Genomic DNA, 21,016 nt, shown 5'->3' with positions numbered 1-21,016 from the left:
TGTCAAGGAATGTGCAGCCAAGGCATGTAAGTGTGTATAGATCAACCATAATCCCACCAGCATGAGAAGCCCCTACACACAAGTATACCCACATGGAGACACATGCACGTCACACACACCCGCACACACACACACATGCACACACGCACACACACACATCACACACACATAACACACACTCACACACACTCACACACACACATCACACACTCACACATCACACACACACTCACACAAACACACACATCACACACACACACTCACACACACACACTCACATACACACATCACACACACACACGTAACACACACTCACACACATTCACACATACACACACACATCACACACTCACACACATCGCACACTCACACATCACACACACACTCACACACACACATATCTCACACACACACAGACAAACATATCAAACACACACATATCACACACACACATCACACACACATCACTCACTCACATATCATACACACACTCACACACACATCACACATACACACACACTCACGCACACACATACAACACACACATCACACACACACACACTCTCACACGTACACACATCTCACACACACGTAGACAAACATATCACACACACATATCACACACACACTCTCACACGTACACACATAGACAAACATATCACACACACACATCACACACACACACACGTGCGCACGCACATACATATGCATATACGCATAGACATAAACACACATATATGTGCATAAACACTCACATATATATCCACACATACATAGACATGAGCACAAATACCGACACATGCTCACGCACACATACCTATACACATACTTACATATGCACACACACAAACACAGACGCACGCACACACACACAAACACACATATACACATACAAAAAATAAAGCATTTTTGTTATTGTAAACTTACAACAGGGAAAGTATCTCCTTGCTAACACTCTTACAATTATGTTTGCATGAATTGTAATAAACACAGTCTCAAAAAAGTACAGGCATTTGAGATGCCAGTCAGCCATTGAACATTTATTACACTGGCTAATATATCCCTGTGATCAGAACAGAACCACCGTGTTTTACTTGTTAATGGAGGAACCAGGTTGGCTGTGACTGCAGGAAGGTTTCATACTGATGATTGTTGGCATCGTTCTGTTGGCAGCTCTGTGGGTACCACTGGGCTCATTGTGAAGAATGGAAGGGTGAATGTGAGGAACAGAGAACAGATCGCCAGGGAGTCTGGAAAGCAGCCATACAACAATGTGACAGTCTGTCTTTGGATCATCCATGGGATAAAATGTTGTGCCAACATCTCCGGTGCTTGGAGTGATGCTGTAACAAACAGTGACCCCTCTACTGCTCCGTGACAGCTGACAGACTCTCAGGAAATCTGAGAATGTGCCAATTAGAGAAATAATTCAGGAAATCAGCCCTAGAGTTGCAGGTCTGAGACATATGTACAATTTCATGCTACGCTGTCTGTCAGTTAGTAACTTCCCAATGTAAAATTCAAAGCTAACCTCAGCATCCTCACAAATGATTTCTAAATATGCTGCAATCAGCCATTTCACATAGAATTAGCCAGTGATTTTCTGGGTGGTCGCATCAATGACTAAAGCATGAAGTTTCCACCTGGCACTCATCTATAAAATGCAATTTCACAAACGCCGTGTCTGTTTCATTTCAAGTTGCCCATCTAAGGAAATTTTAAGCTGATTATTTCTCTTCCCTCAGAAGCTCCAGACTGTGATATGAGGTTTGGTTGTGAGGGGATGACCAATGTAACAGTTCTAGACTGATGGAGTAGAGGCGCAGATAAATCTAAATTTTAAGTCGTGTTTAGGGCTGATTATTGCCACTAACTGCTTTTGGGATCTTGCTATACACAGATTGGCTGCTGTGTTTCCTGCATTGTTTTACATCAGCATTGCTTCATTGGCTATGAAGCATTTGGGGTATGCTGAGGTTGTGTGTGGTACTATGTAAATGCAAGTTCTTCTTTATTTGATTCCCTTCAGCAGTTGCTCCCCCACCATACCAGCTGGCATTGTCAATGTCACCTTCACTTACAAAGTAGCACTCAATCCTTATGGTCTTCACTTAAATCCAAGTTGTTGAATATAGAGCAAAAACTGTGAGTACACTGGCTCTAGACTTCGAGGTGCCCAGTTATAACCCAATATCAGCCAACAATAAGGTGCACTTTAAACACCTTTAATGGAGCGAAAGATTCTAAGATCCTAACAGCCTGCCGAAAGAAGTTTTAAAGGACATCTTGAAGGATGACAGAAAGACTGGAGAGGAGATTCCAGAGCCAAGGGTTTGAGTAATTGAAGACATGGCCATCAATCATGGAGCAAAGGAAATTGGGAATTCGTGAGAGGATAGAATTAGAGAAGGGCAGGGATTTCCCAATCATTGCTGGCTTTGTGAATGAAACATCTTCCTCTCTCATGATCCTTCTCTCAGTTCATTGATTCATGGACAAGCTGTACTTGTGGGTAATGTCTGTGACACTAGTGCAAGATTCCATCCCTTTTGAGCTTGGTAGCCAATAATCAGGGGGTCACCCAACCTGTGCATGTTACAGCCTTGCACGGAATCAGGCAACAAATGATGATTTTTAAAGTATTTTTGTTTGAAATTGCCATTCAGCCATTTATCTCACCAACAGTTCACTCTACAGCTTTATTGACATTCCTTCTAATTATTACATGCTTTCTGAGGCCAGTTAATTGCTTCAGATATTGAAGTATAATTATTGCAAGCATGCTGTGATTAGCTGCCAATTTATCATTTTTGTTAAAAACAAGTTGGACTCCCAGGAATGGCACATTTCAGAGCAACTTTGCCTGAGTGTTTTTTTGTCGCTGAGTCATGAGTTACTTCTTTTTCCTGTTTTTTTTAATTAAAAAGCCATAATGTATCCCATGTGCATATGCTCCTGTTTCAGTAATGTTTCTCATCAAGGCTTTCTGGACGAGAAATATTGATAATCCTCTCACTGAGTTCAGGATGTGTTTCTGGTTGTTATTCGTAACGATTATCTATATTTAATGAGCAATGATATTGAGATATCAAGGGACATGTGGGCTAGATGCTTTTGCTTGAAATATGTTACAATTCAACATTTGTTACCAACAAGCTATTGTCTACAGTATGTGTCTACCTTTGTTCTTTGGAATGTGGCATTGCTGGTGAGGCTGCCACTGATTGCCTAATTCATATTTGCCCCTTCAGAAGGTGGTGATGAGCCTTCATCTGGAACCTTTGCAGACCTTTGCATGGTGAAGATGCATTGCCAGTGCTCTTGGGGTGGATGCTCCAGGATTCTGCCTCAGCAATGGTATTTGTCTTAGCTGCGCAGATATTGAAGCAGTCCATTCCCAAATGCAACAACATCTTGACAACATTCAACTTTGTGTAACTAAATGGTAATATTCACACCACACAAATGCCAGGCAATGACCATCTCCAACAAGAGACAATCTAACTATTGCCCCTTCGTTTCCAAAAATGTTGCCATCATTGAATTCCCCATTATTAATATCCTTGGGGTTACCATTGACTAGAAACTGATCTCGATCTAGTACTGTGGTACAAGAGTAGCTCAGAAGCTGGGAAGTCTGTAGTGAATAAGTCAAGGAAGACCGGCTGGAATGGAGGCAGTGGGATTGAGATGACTACAGCCAGTTAAGTGGGCCCCGATGATGGGGTGTATTATTCATATATTAGTTAATTATATACAGAAAATGAACAACTGTGGCAATTGACAATGGCTCACGGATACTGGAAGACAAATGGGCTGTTAGCACAGAATGTTTCAATCTCATTAAAGTGTTTTGGTCAGCGTCCTGCTCTCCAGCTGAGGTGGGAGAGAAGTTGGGGGGAGAGTTTCTCAAGGGGTGGCCCTCGTTGTTAGGGGGCCATCCATGGGCCACGGAGTGCCCAATCAGGAAGATTCCTCCATCACCACAGGAAGACCGTCAGCTTTTATTGGGCAGTGTCCCAATGGGCTGATCAAATGCCAGTGACAGTGGGAAGAGGTCCTTCACTTATTTTTATTTGGGCATCATTAGCTAGGCCAGGACCCATCCTTAATTAAGAGTCAACAATGTTGCCAGGGGTCTTGAGTCACATGCAGATCAGACCAGGTGAGAACACTATTTCCTTTCCTAAAGGACATTAGTGAAACAAATGAGTTCTTTTTGTTCACAACAATTGACAGTGGTTACTTGACCTAGACTAGCTTTTTATTCCGGATTTTATTAAAATCTAATTTCACCATCTGCTGTGTCAGGATTTGAACCCAAATCCACAGAATGATGGCCTGGAGTAATGAGTCTGAATTCCTTGTGTAGTGACACTAGCACTATGCCACTGTCCTCAAACAAACTTGGCCACATATTTGTCTACTTAAGGCCCTGTTGATTTTGGGCATCTGTGTTCAAAGTTACCTGCTATAAGCAATTGGCAAATCGTAGTAATTTTCTGATAGTTTATTGCATTTGTTATGAGGCACTAGTTTAGAAGCAATACACAAGTTATTTAGACAAAGGAAGTCTACAGCAGTGACAGATGAGAACTCTTCACCAATCCCCACCCTGTTCTATAGAATGGAGGTGACTGGTGGTTTAGAAATCGTGGAATGTCTGTCCCTAATATTGTGTGGTCTTTGGTGTTGATTTTAGGGGGTTTGATCACAGTACCTTAATATAGTCAGGCAATGATTTGTTAGTAATTTTTTGAGTTTGTTAAGAAGCAGCAGTTTAGATACGATATATTAGTTAATTATATACAGAAAATGAACAACCGTGGCAATTGACAATGGCTCACGGATACTGGAAGACAAATGGACTGTTAGCACAGAACGTTTCAATCTCATTAAAGTGTTTTGGGCAGTAGCCTGCTCTCCAGCTGAGGTGGGAGGGAAGTCTTCCCTTGATCTTCCTCCTGTTCTCCACACCTGCCTTCCATCTGCTTGATGAAGGCTGTTCAGTGAAGCCTGCTCTCTAGGGACCTTCTAATGAGAACTGTTGCCTACCTGATCTGCTTGATGAGAACTCCCCAAGAAGAACTTGCCTCTGCACTGATCAGTCATTGTTATTTCATCTTTTTCGAAGCATGTCATTTTCTGTCTGTCGATCAATTGTCTAAACCCTTTGGGCCAATGGCCATGGGACATGACATTGGGTGATCATTATCCCCTTGACTGCCCTCATCTGAGGGTTAGTTTATCATTCTTTTTAAGAACAAATACTTCTGATTTTCATAATTAATACACTGAAAATAACGTGCATTCGGCACCAGACGAATTGTTGACACAAGTTCAATGGGCATCATGACTCCGTGTTTATCGTAATTCTTCCTTTAGTTTTCTGGTAGGTAGGTTCTTTGGGTAGGTTCTTCACACAGAGAGTGGTGGGTGTGTGGAATGCGCTGCCGGCAGTGGTAGTGGAGTCAGATACTTTACAGACTTTTAAGCAACTCTTGGATAGGCACATGGAAGGTAGTAAAATTTGGGTATGCAGGGTAGATTGATCTTAATAGGATAATAGGTCGGCACAACATTGTGGGCTGAAGGGCCTGTACTGTGCTGTACTGTTCTATGTTCTATGTTCTTTTACTGAGCCTGATCCAATCTGAAAAGAAAGACTCACATTTCAAGCACGCCATTAATTATCTCAGAATATACCAAAGCACTTTTCAACCCATGAATTGGTTGACATGCTGGCTCAGTGATTAGCATTGCTGCCTCACAATGCCAAGAAACTAGGTTCAAATCCACCTGTGGGTATGTCCTCCCAATATCTGTGTGGGTTTCCTCTGGGTGCTCTGATTTCCTCCCACAGTCTAAAGATGTGCAGACTAGGTGGATTGGTCATGGGAATTATGAGGATTGGGTGGGATGTTCTTTTTGAGGGTTGGTGTAGACTCAGTGGGCTGAATAGCCTCTATCTATCTGCGCTGTTGAGATTCTGTGAGTTGCTTTTAAAGTAGGTTCACTGTTGAAATGCAGGAAATCAGCAGCCCATTTGTGCACAGCAAGTTCCCACAAACAGCAAGATGATAGTGTCCAGATGCTCTTTGTGTAATCAAATTGATCAGGGCAACAAGGGAGAACTTCCCTGTTTTTGTTCAAAATAGTTGTAAGAGATCTTTTGCTGTCACTTGCAGTGGCAGATGTGGGCTTCAGTTTAATTTCTTGTCTAAAAGTTGGCATCTCTGGTTGTGCAGAATTTCCTCCATGCCATACAGGATGTGTCAGCTCAACTCTGAAGTGATACTTGAACCGAGAGCTTTCTGACTATCCACTGAGCTACTGTTTAATAGCGTGCCCTGCTGAGATTGGGATACGTTGGAGTTGGGAAGATGTGGGATATACCTGATGCTTTTCTCTATCAATGAGATCCCTTATTTTAAAGGAAGCAAATTTCACAAAAAAATCTTTAAAAGCTAAGTTATTGTCCGTGGGCCCCCTTCCCAGTTAGTTATTTATATTCAAAGTGAGATGTTAGTGGAGACATGATAATTTTGAAAGAGATCGTTAGTTAGCTGGAATAATGAATCATGAAACACAATTGATGAAAGGTTAAACAGTCTGTGCAGTTTGTTGATTGTATCATCTTAATTATGCATACTTCAGTGATCAGGTGATGCTAAAACCTGTTTTTCCATTGTGTTTGAATTAACACTGAGATCTTACCTGGGGCCAGTCAGACAGTACAAAATGTCAAGCTATCTGACAGGAATTATACTCATAGCTGGGAAATAACAAGCATGATAGATTATAAACAGGCCATACCTCAAAAAGGAGCCATAAAATATATTGGAGATCAACAAATGTCAATGAATCGTTATATTTCCATTACTCTGGAGCTAGGTTACCTTCCTGATGAGACAGCGAAATGATTCATTGTTAATTAGATTGTGGCTAAGACATGGTCAGGGAGTGGTGGTGAGGGTTAGTGTCAGCTTTGAGGGAGGTATCCAGTGATGCCCCACAGGAGTTATTGGAATCACAGCCTCCTGTTGGTTTATGTCAATGATGGGGAAACAGGGCAGAATATCCAAGTCTGAAGGTAACACTAAACTAGAAAACAATGTGGAGGATATAAGCATGCTGATGAAATGAGCACTGACTATGGTAGAGTCAGACTGGACTCGAAACCCCTCCCCCCACTGCATCCCAAAACCAGTCCAGCTCGTCCCTGCCTCCCTAACCGGTTCTTCCTCCCACCTATCCCCTCCTCCCACCTCAAGCCGCACCTCCATCTCCTACCGACCAACCTCATCCCGCCCCCTTGACCTGTCCGTCCTCCCTGGACTGACCTATCCCCTTCCTAACTCCCTACCTACACTCACCTTTCCTGGCTCCATCCCCGCCTCTTCGACCTGTTTGTTTCCTCTCCACCTATCCTCTCCTCTATCCCTCTTCTATCCGCCTCCCACTCTCTCCCTATTTATTTCAAAACCCCCTTCCCCTCCCCCTTTTCTGATGAAGGGTCTAGGCCCGAAACGTCAGCCTCTCTGCTCCTATGATGCTGCTTGGCCTGCTGTGTTGATCCAGCCCTGCACCTTGTTGTCTCGGATTCTCCAGCATCTGCAGTTCCTACTACCTCGAAACAGTTAACTCTGTTTCTCTCTCCACAGATACTGCCAGGTCTGCTGAGTTTCTCCAGCACTTTCTGTGTTTTTTTTTGATGAAATGAGAAGGTAGATAGGAGATAAATTTAACACAGAGAAGAATGAATTGATAAAGTTTGTTAGGAAAAATGAGGTGAAGCAATATTAAACAAATGGTGCGGTTCTAAAGGGCTGTGTGTCAACTTCGCATGAATGAATTAAAAGCATCATGAGGCCATAAGAAATAGGAACAGGAAGCCATTCAGCCGCTTGAGCTTGCACCACCATTCAATAGGATCATGGCTGATCTGATGTTCCTGACGTCCGCTTTCCTGCCTTTCCTCCTAACCCATGATTCCCTGACTGATCAAAAATCTATCTTAGCCTTAAATGTACACAAGGACTCTCCCCCAGAGCTCTCTGTGGCAAGGTGTTCCAAAGACTCACAACACTCTCAGAGAAGAAATCCCTCCTCATCTCAATCTTAAATTGGTGTCCCTTAATTCTGAGGCTGTACGCTCTGGTCCCAGACTCTCCCATGAAGGGAAACATCCTCTCAACTTTTACCCTGTCAAGCCCCTTAAGAATCCAATATGTTACAATGAGATAACCTCTCATTCTTCTTAACTCCAGTGAGTAAAGTCCCAATCTGTTTAGCCTTTGGTCATAAAATAATCCCTCCATACCAGGGATCACTCTAATGAACCTTCTCTGAACTACCCTCACAGAAATAATACCTTTCCTTAAATAAGGGGACTGAAACTGCTCGCAGTGCTCCAGATGTGGTCTCACCAGCACCTTGTACAGTTGCAGTCAGAATTCCTTACTCTTATACTCCTGAGAGCTGGGTTATTGACACAAATCTTTGAAGGTGATAGGACAGATTGAGATTGCTGTTAAAAAAGCAGATGTAACCCCTGGATTTTTAAACAGAGATTAGAGCACAAAAACAAGGAAGTGATGTTCAGGATTTATGAACCCCTGTTTAGATCTAAAATCGAGTCTTGGACTGAGTTTTACCAGCTCCCTGCTGCACCTGGTGATTTGAACTGAATTGTGGGGAAGGGGGTCAGTAAAATATTGCAAAGCCTCATTAGGACAGCCACCCAATGCAGAGCTCACACTGGGAAAGACCCCCAGACCTCAGACTGAGGGGCTGACTCATCTCCTAGGCCAGGGAGCTGGGTAGCTGATCTGCACCATGTGGAGAGCCACTTGGAACCACCTTATGGGCTACCAGCATTTTGTCAATTGAGTCTAAGAATAAGGGTAAAAACAGAAATTAATGGAAAAGCTCAGCAGGCCTGGCAGTATCTGTGCAGAGTAAGTTAACGTTTTGGGTCCAGGGATCCTTCTTCAGAACTGATGGTAGCTAAGAGAAGGATGAGTGAAGTTGGTGGTGGTGGGGGTAGGGGTTGGGGGATGGTGAGAGTGCTGGTGCATCAGTATAAGACAGTCCCTGATAACCCCACCTGGGGGTTTAGGTGAAATTTCTTTACCCAGAGAGTGGGCAGAATGTAGAATTTGCTCCCCAAAGGAGTACCTGAGATAATGAACACAGTGTATTGGAATTTAGAGAAAGGAACAGGGCAGAGAGATTGGAGGAGGAGGTTTGTGAGGAACCTAAATGCCAGCATCATTCAGTTGGACCAAATGGCCTATCTCTGTACCATTGTACAAGCTCCTATTAAAGTAAATCTCTCTTTGTGATCCAGTGCTATCCTTGTCATTCTGTAGAAACTGCTCAGAGGGGATTAGCTCGCTATGAGAAAGCAGGAAGAGCAAATTGCAGCCTTTCATCAGAATGAAACCGATCTGATAACGAACAGTTAGCAAAGTAAACAAGCTGCTTTATTTCTGTAGAAATGAATGAAATGTTTATTTGAATATGCCATCACTGTCACAGAGACTCTGAGGGAGGCAAAATTTGTAACTTTCAAGAAAGACGTGGGGACAATGTGTTCCTGAGTTTGATTGTACCCAGCGAGAAGTTTCATCTGTAAGCTATTACATGATGGGGTGGGAGGTTGTTTGGAACGCAATGTGCTGTCAGCTGGAGCTCAGTGACCTCTGGGTTGGACTGACATGAGGCCAGGCTGACCCTCCAGGACAGTACCAGGAGAGCCTGCTCAGTCACTGGTGCCTCTTTTGGGTGGGATATTGCCCTCTCAGGTGGATGGTAAAGGGCATTTACCACTTTGTAGTGTTAGCATCACGGGTTTAGCTGGTTGCTCTGCGAGTAGCTGATGGTGATTTTCTTCCTCCCTATGTTCCCAAAGTCCTTACACCTCAGCCCAAGTAAGAGAGCAAGTGGAAAGTGTTATCTGATAAGAGCTGTCAATAATCTTTAATAGAAACAGAAATTGCTGGAGAAACTCAGCAGGTCTGGCAGCATTTGTGGAAAGAAAGCAGGGTAAACGTTTCAGGTCTAGTGACCCTTCTTCAAACAAACAATCTGGACATCCTGGACATTTGGTGTAGGAAAGCAGGAGAGTTCTCCCCAGTCACCTGGTCAGCATTCATTGCACCCCTAAAAAAGACTGTCTCATTCTGCCTATCACAGCAATCACTGCATTGTTATATTACAGAAGGTGGCCATTTGGCCCAGAATGCCTAGATTGGATCTTTTACCTAGTGCCAATCTCCTGCCTTTTCCCTAATATCCCTAGACACCAGTTCTAACCTATATCCTATTGTAGGTAAACATCCTACTGAAAGCACTTATAACAACATTTACATTTATCTAGCACCCTTGGCACTGATGAATTGATCGATGGTGCATCAAGGGAATGCAGACAATAATAAATGACACCAAGTCACAAAGAAGTAAGGCATGTTGTTGGGGTCATGTGGATTGTCCACATGATAGTTCAGGTGCACCGACCATCAGAGGCTGTGAACCAAGCAAAGGACTTTGAAAAGGAGACCCACACCCACCTAAACCCATGTAACAAAGATTATTTGTTTCTTTCCCTGCTTTCTTTCCACAAATGCTGCCAGACCTGCTGAGTTTCTCCAGCAATTTCTGTTTCTATTAAAGATTATTGACAGCTCTTATCAGACAATACTTTCCACTTGCTCTCTTACTTGGGCTGAGGTGTAAGGACTTTGGGAACATAGGGAGGAAGAAAATCACCATCAGCTACTCGCAGAGCAACCAGCTAAACCCGTGATGCTAACGCTACAAAGCGGTGAATGTTGGTGAGGTTTCCACAGAGAGTTGACATTGGGCATTATGCTAACATCTGCCCACAAGGTGAATTCTGACCGGCTACAATTGATTTCGTCTGTCTGAAATCTAAAAAACAATTTCATTGGATCATGATAGAAAGTCTGGAAAGTATGAAACAACAGGACGAGGAAAATGCAATGATGCTGTACAGAAGGAGGCTACTCACTCAGCAAGCCTGTTCTTGAACTCCAGCCCACAGTGGAAACATCTCTACATCTACCTTCCCAAGCCCTTTCAGAATTGAAACCCCTCTGTCTCCTGTCCTCTGTTGCCAGTGCATTTTGGGAACCCCTTGCCTTCCTGGAAACATCTCACTGATGGGGCAGGGTGGGGGGATTCAGTCAATGGGGAGAAGGCAGGGACAGATCCAGGACAGCATTTGAGGACAGGGGTGGGGTGTGACTCTCTCTCCTTCTCCATTCACATTAGACATGAGGAGGATTTTGAAGGAATCTCAGAGTGATAGAAGGGGTGGACAGCAATGCCTGAATCAAAAGGACATCAGGTATGATCCCGGCACAATCCGGGAGTGAGCAGAATTGCCCTTTATTGAACCACTTTGTCCCTGTTCTCCGGGAGACCAGTGCAGAGGGATGCCATTATCTGTCACTGAGACAATAGTTTGGTCAATTCTGCAAACATTGTCCATCATGGCTCCACAAAGGGAGAACCAACCAAAACCACAGTCACTTTTGGGAATGAGTGTCATGTTCTCCTAAACCTCCAGTTTGAAAAATAAGATGTGAATCAGACCAAAATATCACATTGGCCAGTATCAGATGTTTCTCCTTCTAGATCAGAGCCCCACTCTGCCTCAGCCCCTTTCCCACAGGGACCCCTTCCACATTCTCAGTGTTGTGGCTAGAAACAATGGCAGGGAGAACATGTCGAGGGTCAGTGTGTAACATGCAGTTAATCTTATACCAGTTTGTGTACTTTCACATCCAGAGTCAAAAATAAAGACCAGGTTCTAACTCAACAACACTAACTTGCTTTTATATCATACTGGTAATGCAGTAAAATATTCCAAGGTGTGTTACTCAGTCCCACCTGGAAATATTCAGAGAAGCCATTGGTCAAAGGGAATCAGTTTTAAGGTGAGAGATGGACAGAAGTAAAGAAGGTTAGGGAGTTGGGGGCCCAGTTGTAGGCATAGTCAACAATTCAGGAACAATGAAAACCAGAGCCAGAGCCGAGGACCACAGAGATTTGGGAGGGTTGGTTCTGGTTGTGGTGATAGATGACGGTGAGTCAGTGAGGTTGTAGTTGCTGAACATAAGAATTTAATGAAGAACATGTAAATTGTGCTGTTCACTCATCATCACCCATCTCACACTATTGCACAAAGTCAGGGTCTATCCCAACATGTTCTCCAGCCAGCTCATCACAGGTTGGAGATTTTCACCATTATCATTGCCTCAAACAGCTGCTCCAATGGGGGTGCCCAGAGCAGGGGGAAGAATCTTAAAATTCAATTCAGGCCACTTAGGGTGATGGCCAGAACCACGTCATCGCATAAATTACGTTGATAATCTGAAACTGTCCCCCCAATATTTATTTAGACTGGGGTCCACTTGCTGAAAAGTTGATTTTTTTTGAGGTAAAGGAATTTAATGACATGGGACCAGATACCAGGTGGGTGTCAGATACAAGAATGAACAGTAAAACTGTTGCCAGCAGCTGAATGGGCTACACTTGTTGCTATCTTTTTATTATTGGGCTGGTGTGAATTTGAACAGAGCTGTAAAGAAACAGCGTCTTAACTGCACCATCAAGTCCCTGAAAGGCTATCAGAGATAGCTCCGATTAAGGTTCTGAGTGAGGGGAATTTATTCAGTTTCTTCTGTCACCAACAATTGCTCAAAATAAGCTGTCTCTAATTCTTACGGCAATCATCTCATCATTTTAGGAAAACATATTACAAAAATGATGAACAACTTGTCAGTTTGAAAATGTTTAAAGGAATGGTTGATGTAATTTTGGCGCTGTCATTCTCAAATCTCTAATCCTATGTTTCTCCCACTATCAGTCTTCGAAACAGGACAAGCTATTTCAAATTAAAAGAAACTGATTTGAAAATGAAACTCACTTTCCCTCCTTTCTCCTCTCACTCCCTCCTCGCCACCTCCACCACCCCCTCTGCCCCTCTTGACCTCTTTCTCTCTCCCCTCTTCCTCTCCATTTCCCTTCCTCCATCCACATCTCCTTCTCTCTCTCGGCTCCTCACATCTTACTTCCCCAGCCACCCCCCGCATCCATCACCTTTCTCACTCCTGCTGTTTCACCTCTCTTCAACCTTACACTTCACTAATGGCTTTGCTTAATGAGGTGTTTTGGAGGTGTTATCCTGTGGCTGGGACAAGCTTTCTATCATTTTCAACTCATTTTCAGTTGAGTTTTATCTCTATGGACTATGTCTTTCTTGGTTAAATCCAAGTTGCGTCAAATTTTTTGGAGACCTTGTTTCTCACTGTTTTAACTAAACTTGCTGCATTAATGACCCATCTCGTTGGTATTGGTGTCTCTCGTTTCCAATTACAGCCCCATCTACCACACACTGTTCCCTGACTGACTTGTTGCTCTGTGGATATCTGCTAAAACTCCAGTGACCCTTCGCCCTGTGCTGTGCTATCATTACAAGCCTGATGCTCACCTGGACACAAGTTGGCAACACAGCATTGCTCCTCACTGACAACATAATGGCATAACAGGCACAAAGTGACACTGCCCATGGCATAGAGTCAACACAGCTGACCCTCTCTGGTCACTGTTTCACCATCGGGCCAATGATGCTGGCATCATTGACAGGTTTGACAAGGGGGAGCCAGTCGATGTAGTGTATTTGGACTTTCAGAAGGTGTTTGGCAAAGTTCCGCATAAGAGATTATTGTGCAAAGTTAAAGCGCGTGGGATAGGGGGAAGTGTATTGAAATGGATAGGAAACTGATTGGCAGAGAGGAAACAAAGAGTAGGAATTAATGGGCCCTTTTCAAATTGGCTGGCAGTAACTAATGGGGTGCTGGGACCCCAGCTATTCACAATATATATTAATGATTTGGATGACACAACAAAACATAACATCTCAAAGTTTGCAGATGATACCAAGTTGGGTGGGGGCAGGGGGTGGGGGTGGAACGCGAACTGTGACAAGGATTCAGAGATTCTTCAGCATGATCTGGACAGTTTGGGTGAGTGGACAAATCAATGGCAGATGTAGTATAATTTGGATAAATGTGAGGTTATTCCCTTTGGAAGCAAAAACAAGAAGGTAGATTACTACCTGAATGGCTGTAAATTGGGAGAGGTGGGTGTGCAGTGGGACCTGGGTGTCCTTGTGCACCAGTCGCTGAAGGTAAGCATGCAGGTGCAGCAGGTGGTAAAGAAGGTAAATGGTATGTTGGCCTTCATTGTGAGAGATTTCGAGTACAGGTGCAGGGATGTGTTGTTGCAGTTGTACAGGGCCTTGTTGAGACCACACCTGGAATATTGTGTGCAGTTTTGGCCTCCTTTTCTGAGGAAGGAAGCTCTTGCTCTTGAGGGAGTGCAGTGAAGGTTTACCAGGCTGATTCCAGGGTCTGATGTATGAGGAGAGATTGACTAGGTTAGGATTGGTTTTGTTGGAGTTCAGATGAATGAGGGGGGATCTCATAGAGACTCATAAAATTCTAACAGGACTGGACAGGGTAGGTGCGGGGAGGATGTTCCCGATTGTGGGTGTGTCCATAACCAGGGATCAAAGTATGAGGATTCGGGGTAGACGATTTAGGACAGAGATGAGGAGACATTTCTTCACCCAAAGAGTGGTGAGCCTGTGGAATTCATTACCACAGGAAGTAGTTAATGATGAAACATTGAATGTATTCAAGAGGCAGCTAGATGTATTACTTGGGGTGAATGAAGTCAAAGGTTATGGGGAGAAAGCAGGATTAGGCTATTGAGGTGGATGATCAGCCATGATCGTGATGAATGGCAGAGTAGACCCAAAGGGCTGAATGGCCCCTTCCAGCTCCTATCTTCTATGTTTCTATGCATCCTGTGAATGAATAAAACTACCTTAGCAGCATTTTGTTCCATCCCATCAGAATGCCCTCTATCCAAGTGTCACTCTGTTCCCAATGCCCATGGTAGACCCACAGTTTGTCATTGCCCAGTACAGGATCACCACATTCAGGCAAATACTTGAGCTTTTATTTACAGATTGGTAAACACAAACAAAACAAATAGACTCAAAGCGAATAGATGCTGAAGATTGCCCAAAAGTACAAATCGGATTTCAGCATCATGACCAGAGAATATCCACAGTTTTCTGCTGTATCCATCTCTCATTGGTTGGCTGCAATTGGAAACGAGAGACGCCAATACCAACAAGATAAGTCATTAATGCCGCAAGTTTAGTAAAAACAGTGAGAAAGCTGTGGCACCCAAAACAGGTGAGTTCATCATGGACAAGGTCAGCTTCCTTCACCCCAACATCCTTCTCCTTATCCTCATGAGGACTGTGCTCTTGGCCCCAGTTCCTCAGCATCCAGCTTATTCCCTCCTCCAATTATACAGAGCACAGCCTGAATGATGGAGCACACTCCGTCGGCATTGTTCTGGAATGTGCCCCCCAGCAGAGGAACCACATCTTCAAGAGCACTAGACTTCCTGACGTTGAAGCTGTGCTCCATATCAGTCAGGGGTTTGCATATTGGTGCCGTCAGTGCCTGGGTTCGAAGCTCTGATTTGTGGCTGGACTGCTGTTCCGTAAGATAGGATGGATGTTACAGCAATTAATGATTTCATTTTGTTAAAAATGCTAAGATGAGCTTTGGGAGTTAAGATAATTTCAAACAATTCCACAACTCAGCCTTTATGTTTGATCTTCAGATTCAGCTTCAGATCTTCCAATGGTTCGTCATCATCTTTGGTAAAGTCTCCATTCATCCCCCTTTCTTATGTAAATTGATTTAATTAATCCACGTAATTTTAGCTGTTCATTGCTACCCACGTTTGCAATGCTGTGAAAGCCTATCATTAGGGATGTAGGGGGCTCCAGCTGAAATTCAGTTTAACTGCAACTGCAGGAGCAATTGGAGAGTCGCTTGATTGTAACAACTCACTGAAACCCCCAGTGACCCTGGCGATAGGTTACTGTCATTTCACCTCCCAAATGGGGCCAAGTATTTGACTTAATGGCAGCTTCTTTCCTCTGAGCCAGGATCAATTCCCACTTCAGATTGATGGCTAAGGAGGAAATGCTGCAAGGATTTTAAACTCGAGGCGCCATCTGCTCAACTTACTAGAGTTTGTTGGGCTTTGGTGGCTCACCAGGCAATGGACTCCAGTTCAGGCCTTTTAAATAATGTCAATGCTTTTTACTGCCTCTAAATATATGGCACTTTAGCAAATCTCAGCTGACACTTTAAGTACTGAGGTAGTGCTGCACTGCCAGAGGGTCAGTACTGAGGGAGGACTGCACTCCCAGAGGGTCAGTACTGAGGGAGGACTGCACTCCCAGAGGGTCAGTGCTGAGGGAGTGCTGCACTGTCGGAGGGTCAGTGCTGAGGGAGCGCTGCACTGTCGGAGGGTCAGTACTGAGGGAGTGCTGCACTGTCGGAGGGTCAGTCCTGAGGGAGTGCTGCACTGTCGGAGGGTCAGTACTGAGGGAGTGCTGCACTGTCGGAGGGTCAGTGCTGAGGGAGTGATGCACTGTCGGAGGGTCAGTACTGAGGGAGTGCCGCACTGTCGGAGGGTCAGTACTGTGGGAGTGCCACACTGTCAGAGGGTCAATACTGAGGAAGCGCTGCACTGTTAGAGTGTCAGTACTGAGGGAGTGCCACACTGTCACAGGATCAGCGCTGAGGGAGTGCTGCACTATCACAGGGTCAGTACCAAGGGCATACTGCACTGTTTGAGGGTCAGTACTGAGGGATTGCTGCACTGTCAGGGGGTCACTACTGAAAATGGAAATGAAGCTACATGCAGTTCATTTTTTTCAAATGTGCCTGCCTCCATATTAATGAGAACAACTTCACTTTGTCTTCTCCCAGAATTTGTTTTCTTGAGGTCTCTCATTTCTATGCACAGTTCAAAATGATCTGTACAGTTTCTTCAGTGTTACTTGTTTATTATTTTAATGTTTCAGTTCATTTGGATAATTATGCCAATGCAATCTTGTAAAAGTAAATTTGAAAAATTTAAGTTGCACTTTCCGAGTTTGAATGTTTTCTATGAATATATCCAGTCAAGTAGACACTGAGTCAGAAGCTGCAGGTACACCACCAGCTTTCCAATTTGTGGATGTTTCTGGATAAGGGCTGTGACAGCACAGTCTATCAACTGGAGAAGCAGTGACTCAGGAGTTTACCTCCTCTTGGCTATGATGGACAGAGTCAGAAAGCTCTGGGTCCCATCCCGAACCCCATCCCCAAACCTGCTGTCACCTCATCGCCTCCTCCTACACCCACCACTGCATCTTTCTGTTGTTAAATTTCATCTGCTACGTCTGTCCATTTCACCACAATGTCCATGTCATCCCGACCTTGTGACTTTCTTCTCATTGTTTATTACATTTCAGAAACTTAATGAATAAGAGCATGAGTAGGCCATTCAGTCCATCGATTCCACTCCAACGTTCAACAACGTCATGAATGATCTTCTATTGAAGCACTATACTCACACTCTCTCCAGATACTCCTTTATTTTCTAGAAATATACCTATTTCTTCCTTTAAGATATTCAATGACTTTGCCTCCATAGTCTTCTGTCATTAGGAAATCCACAGGTTCACCATCCTTTCAGTGAAGAAGCTTCTCCACATCTCAATCTGAAATAGCCTACCCCATATCCTGAGACTGTGACCCCTTGTTCTGAACCTCCATCAAGGGAAACATCGTTCCTGCATTCAGTCTGTTCAGCCTGCCAGAATTTTATACGTTTCAAAGAAATCCTCTCTCACTCTTCTAATCTCCCTCAAATCCAAGCCCACTCGATTCAACCTCTTCTCATGAGACATGCTACCATCCCAGAAAGTGGACAATGGGCTGAATGGCTGCTTTCACACTGTAGGGATTCTATGATTCTATAAATCATTCTACACCGCACTCCTGGTACAGCAAGTTTATCTTTTCTTGGGTTAATGAGATCAACTCTGCACATCAAACTGCAGGTGTGATTTCACCAAGATCCTCTACAGCTTCTTTTTTTCTATTAATTTTTTTGTGGGATGTGGGCATTGCTGGCTGGGCCCAGCATTTTTTGCCCATCCCGAGTTGCCCTTGAGAAGGTGGTGGTGAGCTGCCTTCTTGAACCGCTGCAGTCCTCCTGCTGTGGATTGACCCACAATGCTATTAGGGAGGGAATTCTAGGAATTTGACCCAGCGACAGTGAAGGAACGGCGATATATCTCCAAGTCAGGACGGCAAGTGGCTTCGAGGAGAACTTGGAGGTGGTGGTGTTCCCATGTATCTGCTGCCCTTATCCTTCTAGATGGAAGTGATCATGGGTTTGGAATGTGCTATCTGAGGATCATTGGTGAATTTCTGCAGTGCATCTTGTAGATGGTACACACTGCTGCTACTGAGCATTGTGGGGGAGGGAGTGGATGTTTGTGGATGTGGTACCAATCAAGCCGGCTCCTTTGTCCTGGATGGTGTCAAGCTTCTTGAGTGTTGTTAGGGCTGCACTCATCCAGGCAAGTGGGCAGTATTCCATCACACTCCTGACTTGTGCCTTGCAGGTGGTGGACAGGCTTTGGGGAATCAGGAGGTGAGTTACTTGCCACAGTATTCCTAGCTTCTGGCTTGCTCTTGTAGCCACTGTGTTAATGTGGTGAGTCCAGTCGAGTTTCTGGTCAATGGTAACCCCCAGGATGTTGATGGTGGGGGATTCAGTGACAGTGACACTGTTGAATGTCAAGGGGTGGTGGTTAGATTGTCTCTTAATGGTGATGGTCATAGCCTGGCATTTGTGTGGTGCAAATGTCACTTGTCATTTGTCAGCCCAAACCTGGATATTGTCCAGATCTTGTTGCATGTGAACATGGACTGCTTCAGTATCTGAGGAGTCACAAATGATGCTGAACATTGTGCAATCATCGGTGAACATCCCCACTTCTGACCTTATGATGGAGGGAAGGTCATTGATGGAGCAGCTGAAGATGGTTGGGCCTAGGACACTACTGAGGAACTCCTGCAGAGCTGAGATGATTGCAGCAAGACTTCCTTGCTTCTGTACTCAAACTTTCTTGCAATGAAGGCCAACCTGCAATTTGCCTCTCTAATTGCTTGTTGCACCTGCTCCCATCAATGACTGGCGTACAAGGATACTCAAGTCCTTTTGTACATCAATTATTCCCAGTCTATCACCATTTAAGTAATACTATTCGTTCTGTTTTTCCTACCAGAGAGGACAACTTCATCACTCACAATCCCATCTAGTTTTGTGTTGTCAATAGACATGGAAATATCTAATCTGATTTTCTTATCCAAATCATTAACATATATTAAGAATGGCTGGGTCCCAAACACTGATCCCTGCAGTATTTCACTTATTGCCTTCCACTCTGAAAATGGCCCATTTGTTCCTAACCTTTTGTTTCCTGTTTGTTTTCTATCCATTAATCAATTCTCAATCCATTGCTAATATATTACCTTTAATCCCATATGCTTTGATTTTGCATAATAGCCTGCTATGTGCAACTTTCTCAAAAGCTTTCAGACAATTCAAATACACCGTAACCATCTCTCTCAACTATTTTCTGAGTTACATCCTCAAAATTCCCCAGCAGATTTGTCCAAAGTGCTTTGCCTTTCAGAATTCCAGGGTGACTTTGTGAAATCCTTTTGGTATTTTCTAATTCTCCTGTTATCATATAATTTGGAGTTTCGTCCTGCAAACTTAGGAATGATGTTCCTTATACCCAGAGTCAGGTCATTGGTATTTATTAAACAGAGCACTGATCCTAATACTGAACCTTAGGGACACCACTCACTCCTGTCTGACAAACAACTCTTCACCATGCCCCGTCCCTTATCTAATTTTGTATCCTTATGGATTTATGCATTTAAAGTAAGACTTCTGCACCTTTCAGATGCCCTGCACAAAAGGATGAGGTCAAGTTACAATGAAAGGAAGTTGCTGAGTAAGTTGCTTAGGTGTTTTACCCAATCATGCGCTTGTTTTCTGCTTGATGGGCCAAAGTTAAAATGCTCCCCTTTAGGTTTCCATCAGGGAGAAAGTCAAACAGCAGAATCAAGCCTTTAATCTACCTCTATGTCACACAGCAACGATATTAATTATTCTGATCCACTTCAGTGAAGAGGGTGGGCTCATCAGGTAGTGTTTGATCTTGAATTGTATAGACATTTAAAGGTAATTTTAATATGCCATAAATTGTAATAGCTACACATTGCTGCATAATGTATCATGGTTAATAAAAGCTGATTGTAATTATTACTCAAACTCTATCTGCATTTGCATTGAATGTAATCCTGAGGGCACCATATTGGCCATAATACCTGGTCTCACTTGAAATTAGGTTTTAAGTGTTCATTTTTCCAATTTTAGATTTACATTATGGTTATAAATTACACCTGAAGAATGTATTTGTTTTGGTCTCATGGTGCTCAACATTTTCAAGAACTCACCAATTCCTGGCACCATTTAGTTCCTTGGAACCTTCCGGATGTTTAACAGTAAATGCTGATTGGACAATTTCAGAGCAAAGGATAGATGGTGATGTTTCCATTTCCCAGGGACGTTTTCTCACATTTCAGAACATTTTAAATACTTTTGCACAGAGAAGAGTCTAGAAATAAACTGATTTTGAGAGTCGTGGTTTAAATTAAAGTGGGTTCAAAGAGGTTTAACATTCTGCTGTTAGGTATGAGACACAGTGACAGAGACAAGGATAAATTTTATTAGCAATAAAGCAGGTTTTGACATTGTCTTTCTGCAGCAAATGGAAGCAATTGTTCATCTTGTACCACGTTTTGGCTTTCCATGGGTATTTATATCGATTTGGGTTTTGAATGGAGTTTTGAATGGAGTTGTTTGAGGTTGCATGGGGAGGGGAAATTATTTCATTAATAAACTGATTGGTACATTGCTCGATGAGAATTAAAGAGAATCTGCCATTTCATCTTAATGTAAGCAGAAAGAAAAG

Source organism: Rhincodon typus, chromosome 33, assembly GCF_021869965.1.
Source record: "Rhincodon typus isolate 14 chromosome 33, sRhiTyp1.1, whole genome shotgun sequence".
Taxonomy (NCBI): Eukaryota; Metazoa; Chordata; class Chondrichthyes; order Orectolobiformes; family Rhincodontidae; genus Rhincodon; species Rhincodon typus.
This window is presented reverse-complemented; position numbering follows the sequence as displayed.